The following is a 16,953-nucleotide window of genomic DNA, read 5'->3' as shown; positions in this document are numbered from 1 at the left end:
ACCGGTGAGTGAGCGAGCCAAGTGTTGAAACTGAAGTTTTATGGCAGGCTGCTGTTCTTTCTAGCGAGCGGAGCAGCCATAACAGGCAGGGGGTCGATAAAGTATGGAGCCTGTTGCATTAAAGAAATAAACATTTCGCAGACAGTCTAGTGGTTGTAAGCTCTGTTTAAAAACATTCTTCACAGTGGCCAACTCAAGCTTTTGTTGGTCTCCTAGTGTGTGTGGTAGTTTTTAAGGATGTTGAGGAACAATGTGTTTTTTAAGGCTGAGAATAGCTGTATTCACATATTGTCAATCGTAATGTGCAGGTTGTGTTTTGCACAAAAGCATCTCTTCTCAAACCTTTATGTGAAGCTTCCTGTATGTATGGCTTTGTTTACTGCATGGCTCCAGACTTACACGTGAGAGCGGTGCCAACAAGTTTTACGGTTGGTGACATCAGCACTTTATTTGCACTTGTGGGGATAGGGAGACTAATACTGAGGGACTCAAATTAAAGTGACCGATAATATTGCATACTTTGTCTTAAATGCACATTTGGCACCTTTGCCCTTTCATCCTATATTTTTTTTTAATTGTAATTCCACAGATTTCATACTTTTAACCATAATAACTACAGGTAAGACCTTGTATGGCTCCTCACTACCATGGTGTTTGTAGGAACTATATTTTCTATGTTTAAAAAAAAAAAAATCATATGCAAAATAAATGAAAGCACATAGCCTAATCATACAGCTGACCAACTTTATAGAGGCTCCAGTGTGACCACTAACAAAATTTAGCCACAACAAAAAGAAGCTAAATGGGTGATTTAGTCACAGTCTGTGTGAAAGACGACTCTGGTTTGTGTTTTGCTTTTGTTTATCCTTATACTCTTGGCATACAGGAAGCTTTTCTCTGAAAGTTGTATGTAGATAGCTCTGAGCTGCATGGATAGCATATAGATATGGTTGTGGCACACTGTTCAACATATTTTAGGAATAATGCAAAGCAGGATACTCTTTGTTTTTAGTTACAATTTAAATGATCAAATGTCCAATAAAAAATTTTATCTTATCAATTAAACTTTCTTGATATATGCGGGTTTGAAATGAAAACTTTCCAACTTGCCAAATGTGGCTGAAAATCCACCATAGGAGGTAAAACATAACTCTATAGTATGTTGGGTTAATATATTATGTCCTTCAACCAGGTGCTTCTGACATTAGCAAAACATAAATAGTTTCCATTAAAATACACCAACAAAATATTTGTATGTATTGATTTCACCTTAGTCTGCAGAATATTAAGATTCTTTTTTGGAGGGGGGTACATATGTTTCATATATAATAATAAGGTCTTTTTTAACAAATTACTAAATTCATTCTCATTTCAGCTTTTGTTCATTTTTAGAGTGTATTTTTTTTCATTCATACAGTAATGACTAAAAGGTGTTCATTGTGTGATGTGATATCTCTATCACAGTCTCAGGTTCTTCTAGTTTGATCAGAGACATGGGAGATGATGGCAATTTTTGATTGATTTATACAAACTACTCCTTGTGTACTTAATTGTACCTAAATGTACCTAAATTCCCACAGTATTTCAGTAGTTTTGTTGTGTGTTTTTTTATTGTGATGATTCTTTAGAAGAATAATTCGATTTTGGCAAAATCGCACACATCGTGGATAGCTTGAATCAGAGATGATAGTTAAGGCTCAAAATGTTGTTAATGTCTAAATAATTTAACTCTAACTTGATCTGATGATGATAAATGTACTGCAAAAACTCTTGCATTTGTCAAATTTTCTCATAAAAAAATCTAAAAACCAAAAATGTAATGGTCTTAAAAGAATTGTAAAGCATTATCTTGGTTGCAAGTGTATTTTGCTTGACATTGTGATACAGACATGAGGTATTCATTTGTCGTTTTCAAATATTTTGAGTTTAGTAAAATATCTAGTCCAGCAATTTAAAATGTACAATTGTAAACTAATTTTTATCAAATGGTTGTGGCCCTAAGGATGCTATAATTTTTTCAGTCAGTATTGCTGGTAATGCCTTCTCCATCTGAACGTGTGGTGTGAGTGTCAGATGCATCTTTCCCGCTCGTGTTCAGATGAGTTACGTCTTTTACAAGAGGAGCACTGATTGTGTGGCATGACTGAAGCTGAGAGAGATTTTCGGCAGTGTGTATGATGTATGATATGAGCTGAATATGGACCGGTCGCTTGCGGTACAAAATATCGTAGCCCTTTGTGGCCTCACGAACTTGGTGTCTGCGCATGTTTCTGAAACCGCCTGCACTGTTTGGTGGGTCCTCTAGGTGGCAACACTCAAAATTGGGCATTTGCTTCTAAGAACTACTCAAAGAGGAAGACGGAAAAGATTAATAAAGATTACCAGAAGATAAAAGTGGAAACGTTGTGTAACTGCATGTATGTAACCACAGTATAAGTACGTCATACCTGTCGCCATACCTTTTGTAACTTTTTTGAGACTGTAGCAACACTTCGATCTGCTTATAAAAGATGTATGTATGACCATTTATGCAGCCACAGCAGCAGTGTGTGCCTGTCTATATTCGTCCCAGCAGCAGCGGCAAGTCTTTAGCGTATTGCTGTTTGTTGGCTGTTCTATTTAACGCACATTCTTCCAGTGTGTTTTCTCCACTGTATTTGTATGTGAATATTACATCTAGCGGATACTGACCTATAGTCAGAAGGTGGCCTTGCAAGAAAAAAACAGATGGACAGCCGGCGGTCATCCGAGCTGTGAGAGATTTTAGGGTTGTGGTAGCATGCTAGTGATTATGGTTGAGCAGGTGTTGGAGTGCTGGATATAATGTCGGGGCGAACATCTGTGCGTTTGAGAGGGAGAAAGTGCACATGTAAAAGTACGATAGAGGGAAGCATTTCAAAGACAGCAGCTGTTGTATATAGCCTTTCAAGCCAAAATCACGAGTGAGACTGGGAAATAGATCCACTTTCTCTCTTTTTGTGTAGAGTTCTGGCATCTTTTAATGATCGAACATGCACATCTATCGAGCGGCTCATCCTCTTTTGTTTTTTGAATAACCAGTGGTGTTTTGTTTACATCACAACCCAGCAAAGCCAAATTTTACAGATTGTGACAGTATTGTTGAGCAGAAAAGAATTATTTGAAAACATAAAAATAGTGCAGATCCAAATTGTGTGAGTGTTATAATAAATGTATTAATAGAGCTGTTGTAATTATTTTTATTATCAGTTTTATTGTCTTACTTTTCTTATTTTATGACAAGAGATGCAGTGCTAAACTCTCGCTGTCAGTACCTGTAATTATTGTAGCATCTTTCTCTGACTCTTTTAAATGCTTTTACACTACTGTCATGTTGGCTGCATTGGCACGTGCCTATATTTGATAACATTACATCATTATTCAACATAATTTATTTTGGTCTATTTTATTTTAGTTCAGTTCGGCCAAACGCGGAAAATAGCTTTTTTTGTTATTTTCATACATTCGATGCATCCCTAATAGAAAGAATAATACAATTAAGAGCAGAGCTAATAATACTATTTATATAATAATCAACATTAATTATGCAAACATGTAAAGTGCGCATAATGCAGTTTTTAAATGAATTGCTACATTTATATTTGTCGTTGAAACACAGGCTATTTATTCACACAGTGGCTGTCATCACTTGTTTCATAACAGATTGATGCACATATACATAAAAGAATTAAGACATCATTAACAGATTTCTAACTAACCCCTTTCTCTTCGTCTACTGCCTATGGATCTTTGAGAAGAGATGAAATGCAGAAATGCTGTTTGTCTCGGGGTACGTCTAAAATAGTACTGGTGTAATGGGAGCTGGATCAGGAACTGCTGCTGGAGTGACAGACTCGTTCTATGTTTAGACCTGAGCTCTGTGCTAATATTATCAGAAATACATCAGACCAACATAAGAGAGCATCACTGAGCCCCAGTAGGAATGGCTCCAGAAGGCCTGAGATTGTTATCCAACAATCCAACAAAAAGTTCTGAGGTTTGCATAAACCCATAGGTTTCCGCTGTAACCGCATGGCTGTGTACACATTTATTTATTTGTTCATTCGTTTAACACAATAAAACTTAGTGTGGTAACTGGGGATACCTCTTTTTATGGGTGCTCCGTCTACACAGCTTGCAAAGTATAACTGTGAGCGAGTGTGGATGGCCGAACGCTACATATGCACAGTACAACGTAATAGACTCGTTCAAATTTATACAATTCTTAGCAATATGTTCATGCATGATTCACTGTTCCCCAAGCTATGAAGGGATTAGTAAATGGCAACAGATGAGGGGTCAGAAGAGGTCAAGGATCACACAGGCGGCGGTCAATGTGGTAAATGGAAGTCCATTTTGAATAGAAACGATTTGTACTGCTTGTTTTATTCAGTCTGTGTGCAACAAAATAAACTTAAATCCGCTCTCCAGGAAACGTTTCTACAATACAGTGTCCTTAAAGCTCACCCAGATGAGGTACTACAAAGTCTTGGAAATGAATGGCATAATGACCCATTAGTCCTTGGATAAGTATTCATTAATATCAGCAAACTGGTGATAAAGCTCTTGCTCAAATACATACACATAGTGCCTCTAGTGTGTTTTTAGTGGCAGTGGAAATGACTATAACTGCCCCATGTTTAATTTTTCCAGGCCTGTACGCTTGAGAGTGAATTCACTTAGTGCATCTTTTGACTGCATGACGTTTGACTCTTTCAGCTACTTACTGGTCTCATATTATGTCAGCTAGATATTTCGTTTTAATCCTGTATGTCTTGCATCGATAGTGCACAATTATAATGTGGCAGAAATTGCAGGGGTTTTTTTCTTTTTAATTAACACAAGCGCTGCAACCATGCAACATTTAGCACACCAGTTTGTGATGTAAGTAAATAATGCAGGTCTACACAGAAACCAATGATGAAGATAGTTTTGAAGACAACGAAACATTGCACAGGGCTGTATAGTCATGAAAAGACACAGCATTTGTATTGACTTTCTTCAGAGCCCAGGATTAAGAATAATTTTTTAATAAATTAGCAAACTGCGTCAGCACGGACTAGGTCCTTTGTTCAATTCATCTTACTATGGATTTGTTCACATGATCAACTAAAAGTCAAAGCTATTCCAGATATATGGGATCTGACAGAGATATCTCACTTTTTTATTATATCATCCGTGTCCGTCCGTGAAGGATGCACAACTTACCTCCGAGTGTACAATCCACCAAGCGCAACGTTTCATTGAGAGGGGTCGAAAAAGAAAGAAAATAGCCAATTGCTTCTAAATGAAGATGCCTTGTTTATGTAAAAATCTTGAGAACATTATAAGTGGACCTCAGTGAATAATACAAAATAAAAAAGGCAGTTTATGACACTTTTAAGTTGCTGAACAATTAATAGGTGGTGATATGTAAATGTAGGGGGCCATATGTGCTTAATGACATTAAAACCGAGTTTTTGTTGTTTAACGGTCCGGATGTTTCGAATGAGATGTTCTGTCACCTCGTCGTTCTTCCCTGATCTAGGAGCTTGACTGGTTCCTCTTGGCCTCCGAGCATAGATTCTCCCCTGCCTGCCCATGAGGCTCTTAGATCTTTTGTCCTAGCTCCAGTGTAATTGTGTGAAACCCCCACTGAACATGCCAGTGGCAAAACGCCCGGAAAATCTCTGTGTTCTATGTCCTATCCTCGCTGAATGGAAGATGCACCCTGTGATCAACACGGTTGCTTTCATTGCCCGGCGAATGGATAAATCGGTTGTCTCATTTACGTAACAACTTTGCCTCTTCTAAGAGTGAAATAAAAATAGACAGTAAATTGTTGACGTGAATGAACAGTATAGAGCTGTAAAGTTTTGCATAGCGCATATCATTTTTCTCTTTTGAAACTTTAGGGGAGACATAAGATTCTTTTTTTTAAGGGAAACATCTGCAAAGCAGGAGATTTAAACACGAGTCTTCATCTGTTCTCTATTTCTGTCTAGGAGAAACAATTGAGTTACAACAGATATTTGGGGTTTTTTTCTTTGTGTGATGGTGAGGGTAAGGTCTCATAAGGAAATACCAATGATGGAAGTTATTGTTTATTTTTACTCTTCCTCTTTCTATGAAATGAGAGAGTTTTCCCCATCCTTTCCGCTCCTCTGGTTCTGTTTGTGTGCTGGCTCATTCCAGGCCTTCTCACCTTTGCTTCAATCAGTCACGCAGTTCTGTTCGCTCGGCACACAGCGTAACATCACTGATCCTGTTACGTTAGAGGGAGACCTAATATAACAACACGGAAATAATTCTCACTTAATGTTTTAAAAAAGCTATATTTTCAAGTTACATGTTTAATGAAACTGGAATTTGTAATACCTATCTTGTTCTCTATTTAGGCCTCAAATTACAAAAAGTCAAATTGAGCTTGAAACCATGCACTTTTAATACAATATCCAAGGAAACCTGGCTTGATCATGGACCTTAATAATTATAGGCCAGTTTCTAATATCTCGAGATCGATACAAAAAGTTGTATTGCAACGACTTTTAGATTAATATCGAATTTGGGAGAAATATCAGTCAGGTTTCAGACAAGCTCATATAACATGGAAACAGCTTTATTAAAAGTAGTAAATGATTCGAGATTAAATACTGATAATGGTAATGCTTTGGTTTCAATACATGGTTGACTATTGTATTTTGATAAACAGACTTCAAAAACATATAGGTCTCTGGTAATGTTTTAAATTGGTTCTACACAATATTACAGAAAGGACATTTTTAGTAAATATAGGTGACTGTACATTGAAACTTATTATATGGTGTTCCACAAGGTTCCATCCTCGGGCCAGTTTTATTATCATTACATACACTTCCTCTGGGTAGCATAATTCAGAAATATGACATGAATTATCATCTTTAAGCTGATGGAATACAATTAGATTAGATTACAATAGAGTCCACTAGTATTCATATCTTCAAAAAGCATATTAAGAGATACCTCTTTGAAGTTGCTTATGAGTATATTAGTGTGCAAATTTCCTTGTTTTTATTTGACTTCTATTAATGTACTTTTCATATTTGCTTGTACTTGTTGAATCATCGGTTTTTATGTATGAAAAGTGCTATGCAAAAAAAAAAAAGAAAAGAGAAGAAAAGAAATAGTGATGCATTGATCAGTTTGTTTGATCTTCCTGATCAGTCAGATGCATGCACCTTTGGATTAAGCTCATCATAAATTTGCCATTTTCATTAAAAAAAAGCCATGATCCAAGGGATCAACAGAGTTAACCCCATATTTAAAGAGAGTTGACTGGAGTTCCTTCTGGGACTTGATGGTTTGCCGGCTGTTGAATTATTTCCCCCTGATCTCTTAATAATGACTATGCTGCTCAGACTACCAAATGTGACTATACTTCAGTTTTTTGAATAGAGAGATTGAGGACTTTGATAGTGGCACTATTTTGTAGGCTTTGGTGTATATTTTATTTAACATTGGGTGTGTACATTTGATGTACATTTTGCATATGCTATAATACTCTTTCTGGTTCAGTACTTCTGTATCTCGGTATACTATATGTTATAATGAGACTGCATGAGAGTAATGCAGAGTCATTTTTTATATGCAATTTGTTTGCTTTTCTTGTCTCGCGCATATGCACAAGATAATGTGTGCATTTATAAAATATTAGTCAGTCAAATGCGCTCATTTAATTCAAAATGATCTATTTAGTGTTTATGTAATCTGCCCTTTTTCTTACATATGGTGAGCTCATCATTTTGTCTCAGTTTAAAGAGTTTAAAAATATTAGGGGTAGGGAAAGATTAACATAAAATATTGTTTTGGTCCTGGATTATGGTGTCATTGGCTCTTATCCAGTAATCAAGGATATGCACAAGCATTTATTTTAAATTTATGAATGCCATTTTTAACGTGTAAGGATTTTAATATATTTTTTATATGTCCATTATTATATATTTATTTGATACAATTTGCTTAAATTAATTTTTCACCTACAACCAGTTGTGTTATAGCACAAGCTGTGAGCTCTTTATTCTAAAAACACATATGCATATATATATATATGAATCTGAATGTTTACCGTGTTTGAAGTGGATTTGAGGATGGCACACTTGGCACTTCTTGAGGATCTTGTTTGCACATGCTCTCAGGCGAAAGCACATCTTCAGATAGAACCATATGTTCGCTGACAACGCAACAGGCTGTAAAAGAAACGTTCTGTGGGAAGCTGTAAATAGATATTTGAATGTATGCAAATGACTAACCTCTGAAACACAGCCATTCATTTCAAATAGTTAAAACTGAATGAAGTAAATATTGTGTATGAATGGTGTGTATAAATGTAAAGAAACCATGCAGTTGTCAGTGAATGAGACCCACTGTTTTGATAATAAATGTAAACAAAAAAAAATTATTAACATATTGGCTGTTTATTATTACTTATTATTACAAAGCACATATACTGCATGACCATATTCTACATCCCTAATCCTATCCATTACCTAAACTTAATAACTACCTTCGGTCAGCAGCAAATTATGAAACGTGACTGGTACCGATCATGTGTTTTCCTGCATCACAGAATAATCCATGATATTTTGTCAATTCACAGGATCTGCTTTCATTTGACTGCATCTGCCTCTTCCTGTCATTCCAACTGAAACTACATTTCCATCCTGTGGGACTATTCTTCCGTCTTTCTTGGTGGCACACTGGTTGTCGGTTTTCTTTTAATGCAGTGGGTTGTGGATGTACTGCTGTGATTTAGTTTAGATGCAAATGCATAGAAAATGTTATATGAAAGATTGATTTTAGGATTGTACTTTCTGTACAATACAGGCAACGCTCAGCTCAGAGATTACAGTGTGCGTATGAGTGAATCAGTGTGCTATTAAGAGCTTTAGGGGGGTGAGGAGTCACGAAAAAGGGATCAAATAGTCTTAGGATCTCTGGAATTCTTTCCAATTGATTGCACGGTGATTCACATTGTCTTTGATAGAAGGGTTGTAAGAGCACACATCTAATTTTCGAGTACCTAAAAGCAACCAAAGATTGTTTAAAAGCACTAGCTATGTTTACATGCACCCACATTGATGGCTACCTATTGTTGCATGCATATTGACACAGTATTAATATGATTTTTGTGCTAATTTTTTACTGTTTTTGTTGTTTTTCCATAAATATGAGGTCAGAAGGTGCCAGCCTGATGTCATTACTTTTTAAAGGGGGATGTCATAAAAGAATTGAGGGGGAGGAATTGTGCCTTTCACACAAGAGCAGAATACAGTTGTCAGTATTTGAGTGCTTAGTACTGTGTTCACACCCACTTCAGTTATTTATGGAAGCGTGAACAGCATTCTATAACTAAACTTATACACCCCTTACATTTTCAAGGCTCACAACTGTATTTTTGGTGACCCCTGATATATGAATGGGAACACACTCATAGTCATATACATCTGATATGGCACAAGAGTGAGCTTTAGTAGTCAGGAATATTATGTTGCTGTCACTATAAGACCTATTGTGGGGAAAACAATGTATCGATATAAACATGTTCATGGAAATACTCCCCAATATTCAGCATTTTTACATGTTTTTGTTAGTTTGACTCTTTATATGTGCGAGAGAGCCATTCTATGCTAACGTAGTACTATGTAGCACTATGGTAAGTTGTTTTGTTCTTCATTTATTAATTTTTTTTTCATGTATGACATGTAATCGTAATAATTTATCCTTGAGGTTCGGAACAGTAATGTTATTAGTTATTAATAATAAACGCGCAAATGCAAAAACAATGCGCGATTACAAAAAAAACTTTCAAGGAGTATCAAAACATTACATTCCAACACTCTTTCAGCCTCTCTCTCTCTTCTCTCTGGGAGGGATTAGAGTGGCCACATGTTGGCCGGCAGAGGCTCGCTGTGGCTCCAGGCAGGCGCGCGGGCGCTGTTGCTCATGGTAACCCGATCGCTGGCGGCCGTGAAGCTGTTTGATTTATTCCCCAGCTCCAGCAGATGGCTGCAACAGAAGTTTGTTTAAGTTCACTTCATAGCCGGGCCGGCTGCCAGGACAGAGCCTCGCACACACAAGAGGAGGAAGAGGGGGCTGGAAGCTGAACACATGCCAGAAGAATGTTCAGTGACTCCGGGTGTCTAACCACACCACTTACCCCCTTCCAACCTCACACACACACACACACACACACACAAAGCCACACATATCCCAGACCTGCGCACATTTTTCACGAATACGGCAACTCATGTATATCTCCCTCCAAACTGACACAAAACACATTCCCACCCATCGATTTCCTTTTTTTGTTTTATCCGTCTTAGCGTTTCCACTCTTCGTCGCAAGCACATTTTGCGCAAACCATCACGTCCTCTGCGATACATACACACCTCATCTTCTTTGATTAGGTGAGCGTTCGGTTTGCGAAGATGCTAAAGGTGTCTCTGCCCAAATGGGAAACTTCTGAATGGAACCATATGGTCGTTTATTTATTCTTACCCAACCAGAAATCTCTGCAGCTCATTCAAAGTCATTATGCAATAGAGAGAAGGATCTGCTTTACCCTGGTCTCGTGTACATACTATCGAAATTAAAACTTTATCTACTTCTTATCATACATAATTAGGGTTTTGTTGTTTTAGGATATAAACAAAGTTGTGCTGTGATGTGAGTTGTACTGTCCTGAGCATGTTGCTAGGGAGTTGTAAGAGGTAGTTGCAGTTATGTGCTTGCTTACAATGCTGTGTAGTTGCTTGCAAGTCCAAGCAAAAGGTTCCACCCTCAATAATATTCTGCTAACTAAATCTGGCTCTGGATTATTTTAAATCTGTTTTCTATAGGGATGCGTCGAGCCATGATCGGGGTTGCCGAAAGTATTTTTTGTAACTGATTGTATGAGCTCTCCTAAGCCCGATCCACCGGTGATTCACCAGCTCTCACCAGGCACCAGACGTCTATGTGACATCAGATTGATACATGGCGTCAGACGGAGGTTGCATTTTGGTTGAAAATGAAAATCGGTCGACATCGGTATTTGACGTCCATTTGACTGCGTTTGGATTTGGGTTACACAACCTAAAAACAACGAACATCAACATCAGATGACCGCGATCATTCACATTGGACGTTGAATTTTGTTCACCTGAAGTCGCAATCAAAATTTGACCAAATATCAACGTCTTATGATGTTGTGCGCCTGCTGGGCTGTCGTGCCAGTGTCCTGCAGTAGGTGGCGTGTGTCTTTCAGTTGAATTAAAACCACCACTATTAAAAGAAAAAATAAATATTTTGTTTGCAAATGTAAACCGATGGACATGGGCATAAAGAATCATACCTGGAACAGAAAACGAATAAATAAAGTAACATTAGCTTCTCACTTTGGAAACGGTGAGCTTCCACAAAGCTCACATCAACAACAATGTAAAGGGCGTGATATCAAAATTAAAAATGAAAGATGTAACATAATGCTAGCAGGGGCAAGTCACACTTTATTAATAAATATCAAACAGTTAATTTTACCAAAATACGTTGGATGTGTATTGGCTGCGCTGTATTGAGAATAATAACCAGCTAATGACCAGAACTAAGGACTGGAGCTAACTGTTTTATAATCTTTTTTTTTGGCCACTTTGCCTTTTTAATCTTGATAGGACAGATTATAGCTGACAGGAAGCGAAGCGGTATGGGGGATGGGATCAGAAAAGGTCTGGGAGTCGGGACACAAATTTGCGATGCCCGAAGAGCAACGGAGCTGAATGTCGACATGCTGCCCACGAGGCTCCCGGCGTCAATGTTTTATAATCATTTTTAAACTTTTTTGACGAAAAAAAGCCCAAAAATACCATAATGTCTTTGTAGATGTTTAGGTAACATGTTATGCATTGTGCATATGTGCATTTCGGGCAGACTGGGGTGGAAGGCTACTAGCTGTCAAGCTTACATACTGCGCTATTAATGCAATTGAAAAGTGTACCAGACACTAGGAAAACAACTGTCAGATCAAGACTTGGTATTGGCAGATAGCCGAATATTTAGCGACTCGGATTGGAAGCACAAAAAACCTGATTGAACTGGAAGTTGAATTAGGAAAATTTTTTCTTCCGTATTGTAATTTACTTCTGAGAAAAAATACTGATGGGAGTGATGATATTACTGGGCCGAGGTCAAAGTGCTGTGAAGTGCCCTTCCACCATACTTTATAGTTATCATCTTTTATCTGCTTAAAAAATTGCCACTTTTTATTTCGTGTCGCCATACTTACCATACATACTTGTAACTACTCATTTAACCATCTGTAAATAGGGAAAACATGGAAGTGTTTGGTGGTTAGCTAAACGCTAACATAGTGGTGCTGTGCGCTACAGCGATTAAGTGGCCTTAATTATACTTACGAATATAGGCAGAAATAAAATGAAATATAGCATATTAAGTGAAATAGTCATTTTTAATAGTCACTTTAACTAACATGCCGGTATGAACGTTATGGTTATATGAAGCATTCAATCATTTGAAAATGTGGCGTCCATTTTTTATTTACACTAGTATGCTGGTCAACCCCGTAATCAGAAGTGATGTGTTTGTAGCTCTAGGAAAGTTACAAAAGGAAAGCAGTAGTCTGATTTATGAGTGTCTCGGAGCTGTCAGGGTTAGCACTGGGGGCACGTAGACTAGTTTCCTCCCAGGGGAAATAGCCCCCCAACCCTTAGTGAGTCCACATCAGGTCATGTGTAGGAGCAGATTCCCCTACCAAGAGGGAAAAAAAAAACATGGATATGCATCATAGCTAGAGCTCATTCACCAGGTCAGGTTCATGTTCCATACAAAAAAAACAAAAAACAGACTCGTATTCGTAAATACCAAATCATGCATCTTGTTCATATAGTTGTAAAATGTTAACTTTTTTTCTGAGGTGATGACATATATATGCATCGCATATTACTAAAAACAATAAAAGCACACATTATTTTGAACAGTAAGAGAAAAGTGGTTATTTTTTGTAAACACCTCATAAATGTAACATGGTATTGTAAATTCTGGATTACGATGTGTTCTAAAAGCCATGGAGTGTGCTAAACCTTCATTAGATCGTCCAAATTATTCATGAGAGCTAATCCAGCCGCTGCGCTGGCTGATGCTAAGCGGCACATCACGTAATGGATAAAAGTCTGTGTCTGAACGGGAATGTTTTCATTTTTACGGTAATTTGTCTTCTTAGTGGTTCAAACATAAATGAAATATATTTCAGTACTTCCGATCATGGATGTACGGTGAAAGCACAACATGAACACGACTTCTTATGTTGCTGGAACAATATTGTTTTCTCATGTCTACAAATTAAATACGTTAAAAAAAACAACTGTGTGACGATATCAACCTGAGATTATCATAAACAGACATTTAATAATTTCGTATTTTATTTAAATAAAAAAAATGCTATTAATTCTTCTGCATCTTGGCGAACTTGAAAACTTGCATGTTATTCTGTTGCCATCATCATCCAGTTTTCTGCTTTATTACTCAGGCACTTACTTTAATTGCCAGATATCACTCCCGCTCGATAAACTACTTGTTTGGTTCAGTGATCGTTATTTTCAATCTGCTTATCTTTCTATTTACAAAGCATACGGGGGCTTTGGACATCCGCATATGTAATGAAAAACTGTGTATAAATACCCATAAACATGTCGGTTTTCTTTATCTGGGATATGAGGAGAAATGCTTTTGTTTCTCTTTTTTTATTTTGTTTTGTCTGTTAGACTTTTTTAACGTCTGAGTCACAGGTGTTACTGTGAACAGCACAAGAGTAACTGTGTGATCTCCATCGAGACATCTGCGTGCCCTGACCTTGTAATATTACTTAGACATGCACTGGTAATAATTCGGCTTTGTTCATACGAGCAACAAAAAGCAATTTACTGGTAATGCTGCGACTAATCAACTCAGAAAAATGTCAAAATGGCGACTGTTCATGCGAAATTGAACACCCTTTTTGATTTTTCGCTAATTTTAAGGAAGTAGTACGCTTTTATCATTATACCTGTTTAAAAACAGTCAAATGCATCGGTTGCTTTTTTCTTAACCGTACAGGCATTTCCTCCAGCTCTTGTGTTTCCTGTGTCTCTGGGGTGTTGTTACCAGACACATGGTGTCGCTGATGTGCATCACGTCTTGGGGGGGGTGGTTGTTTTGTTTCGGTTTTTTTTTGTTTAAGCTTCTCCAAAGCGGTAAAGTTATATCTATCAATTGATTTGAGTAATGTAAATAATGTAAACGAACAGATTTAGCCTTCCTAACTAAAAAAATATATGTAATGTAACTGTAATATGTTATGTATCGCCTACATTATTACATTAACTGTTTGAAAATCTGGAATCCGAGGGTGCCAAAATCTAAATATTGAGAAAATCCCCTAGAGTTGTCCACATTAAGTCATCAGCAAAGCGTATTACAAATCAGTACTATATATTTACAGTAGGAAATTTACTAAGTGTCCTCATTTAAATGTTCTAATGTTTTTTGGCATCTGTCATTTTCACCCATGTATTGTTGGCTATTACACATATACCAGGGCTACTACTTTTGTGCTCCAATTTATATATTATTAAACACCGTCAGGACAGAACTTGATGAATGTGTTTCTATGTCAAATGGTGGCTACGAAGTATAGATACCTCCCTGCTTGCTTACTGCCCTGTGCAGTTTACTGGAAGCTTCTTCTTGTTTCGACACCAAACAGAACAGCAAAAATGATGACTCATTCTAAATAGGTTTCCTAAACAATCTTGCCACCCATTCCAGGCCTGTCATCAGACGTATATAGTCCCGTCCCAAACTCGGTTTGTTGAGCCAGAAGTTAACACGTTGGAGAAATCAAACAAACAAAAGAAATGTTTTGAACGTTCTACAGAGCCGGAGAAAGAGAGAGCGAGGAAATGAATTGTCTTTTATTACGAATGGGTCAGCTGTCAAGACAGGATGTGTCAGGGTGTCTGCGAATGATAGAAATGTGTGTGTGTGTGTGTGTCTCCCCTGTGATAGACCTTATGAGAAAACAAATAATACCAGCCACCTATAATCCGATAACATAATGATTTGTCCAGGCCTGATTATTACTCTCAAACAGTTGAAAAACACTTGGCTCTTGAAGTGTGCCAGATCTCCTGCGGTTCTTATTCTCGTGTTTTTCCCTGCGGCTGATTGGTCAGTTGTCTCCTAAGGGCTTTTTATTTATTTCATTATTTATTTATTTATGTGCCGGTCACCGCTGAAGTCCGTACGCGGACATTCAGACCCATTTATCCAGTGAATTTATGCCACCCTCTCTGTTTTTCTTCTTTTTATTCCCCCCTTCTTTGTCAAGTTTTTTTTTTTTTTTTCTGCTTTCTTTCTGTGTGTAAAAAGGAAGTGTCTAATAAAAAGCTGCTGGTGTAAAAAGATGACTGAAGCTCTCTCTGCCTCATTCAGAGTGCAGGAAGCAGAGCCGGAGCCCGTGCCAAGCCTGAGCTGAATTCCTGCCAAGAGTCGACTTGTTTGCTCGTCTCGCTGGAGCCAGAGGCTGACCTTATTAGCTGGGAGGGCAGCCGTCTTATTAAAACACATCTGGCGCAGAGGGAGCCTAAATAGTCCTCATATTGTCTTCCTGCGGCTCCTGACCTTGCGTTACCTAGCAGGAATGCTGACGAGGGCTTCACGCATCTGTTGAGAGTTTCTTGCCCCCTCGCTCGCTCTGTCTTTCCTCTCTTCTCCTCACTCTGTGCTGGCTGTCTTAACTGGCGCCTGTACGGTAGCTCTGTGGGACCTGTTTTTCTTCCTCTCCACCAAACCCCCACCGCTCCCCCACCTCTGCCCTCTTTTCCACCTCCCTCTTTTCCAGTTTGCTGTGTTGATACAATTATCCCTGTGTAGATATTTTATTAGTGCCAGTTGCCTGGTACAGCTTTGCTAGTTATTTTTATCTGTCAGCGCTGCCGCTGCATCGCCGTGTTTTTGGACGTGATATAAACAAAAATGTTATTTCATCATGTGACATTTTTTTTATTTCGAGATGACGATAAGAAAAATACTAATTAAACAGCAACTGCTTTGTCAAGCACAGTGGGTTTGCGCTATGAATAATCAAATGTAACAAATAAAAACTACGTTTTCTTTGTTGTGTGAATTAAATACGAATTAAAGCTAGAAAATGTGTTTAGTCAAAAGTAACAGTCATTATTGTGTTTGCGTTAGGCTACTGTCGCTTTAAGGCCAAATGCACAGATCCAGTACCTTCGTCGTTTGTAATGCGTCACGCTCTTTTGGGTTAAACATATATTTAAGCTCTTTGAATATATGTCAAATGATAACACGAGAACAGTAAAACGTTATCCAAATTAAGAAATATACTTAAAATGTAAATGTACAGAGAGCATCGTGTAAAGATCAGGTTTAGCAGTAGTGGCTAGTATTATTAGCACAGTAAAATAAACAATAGTGAATGGAAAGTCCCCACCGTGACAGAAAAATTCAGATGTGTGTATTACTGTTGCTGAATGGATCCGCGGGGTGGGTGAGCGTCTGAGTGTGTGTACTCCCTTACTCCCTGAGGATTCCTCACATTCCTTCACTTCCAGTGTGTCACAACAAAGAGCCGAACTGACACACTTGAAGACACAGTTTTTGTGTGTATATTTAGGTCAAAGTTTCTCTCTCTCTCTCACTCTCTTGTGTATATGCACACATACACACTCATATTTAAAGATTTCTCCTTTTCGCCTCACGTGAAGCTGTCTGTTTGTGTGTGGCAGCTGTTCTGAGTGAAGCCCCTCAGGCAGCCACACATGGCTCTGATTAGCATGCTGTGACTCAAGCTCTCCTCACCACACACTCTCTGACTACCCACAACCCCCTGCCCTCCAGTCGAGCAGCGTCACTGTGGCGGCA

The 16,953-nt window shown here is 38.0% G+C and overlaps 1 protein-coding gene across 2 annotated transcripts in view; it reads left to right on the top strand.

The window, feature by feature from the left end:
* The window catches only part of gse1b (Gse1 coiled-coil protein b), a 128,115-nt gene that overhangs the window by 2,667 nt on the left and 108,495 nt on the right, over positions 1 to 16,953 (top strand). The gene's annotated exons all lie outside the window — the stretch shown is intronic.

This window comes from Puntigrus tetrazona, chromosome 18 (genome assembly GCF_018831695.1).
Source record: "Puntigrus tetrazona isolate hp1 chromosome 18, ASM1883169v1, whole genome shotgun sequence".
NCBI lineage: Eukaryota > Metazoa > Chordata > Actinopteri > Cypriniformes > Cyprinidae > Puntigrus > Puntigrus tetrazona.
Note: the sequence above shows the minus strand (reverse complement) of the source record. Positions and strands in the feature narration are given on the sequence as shown.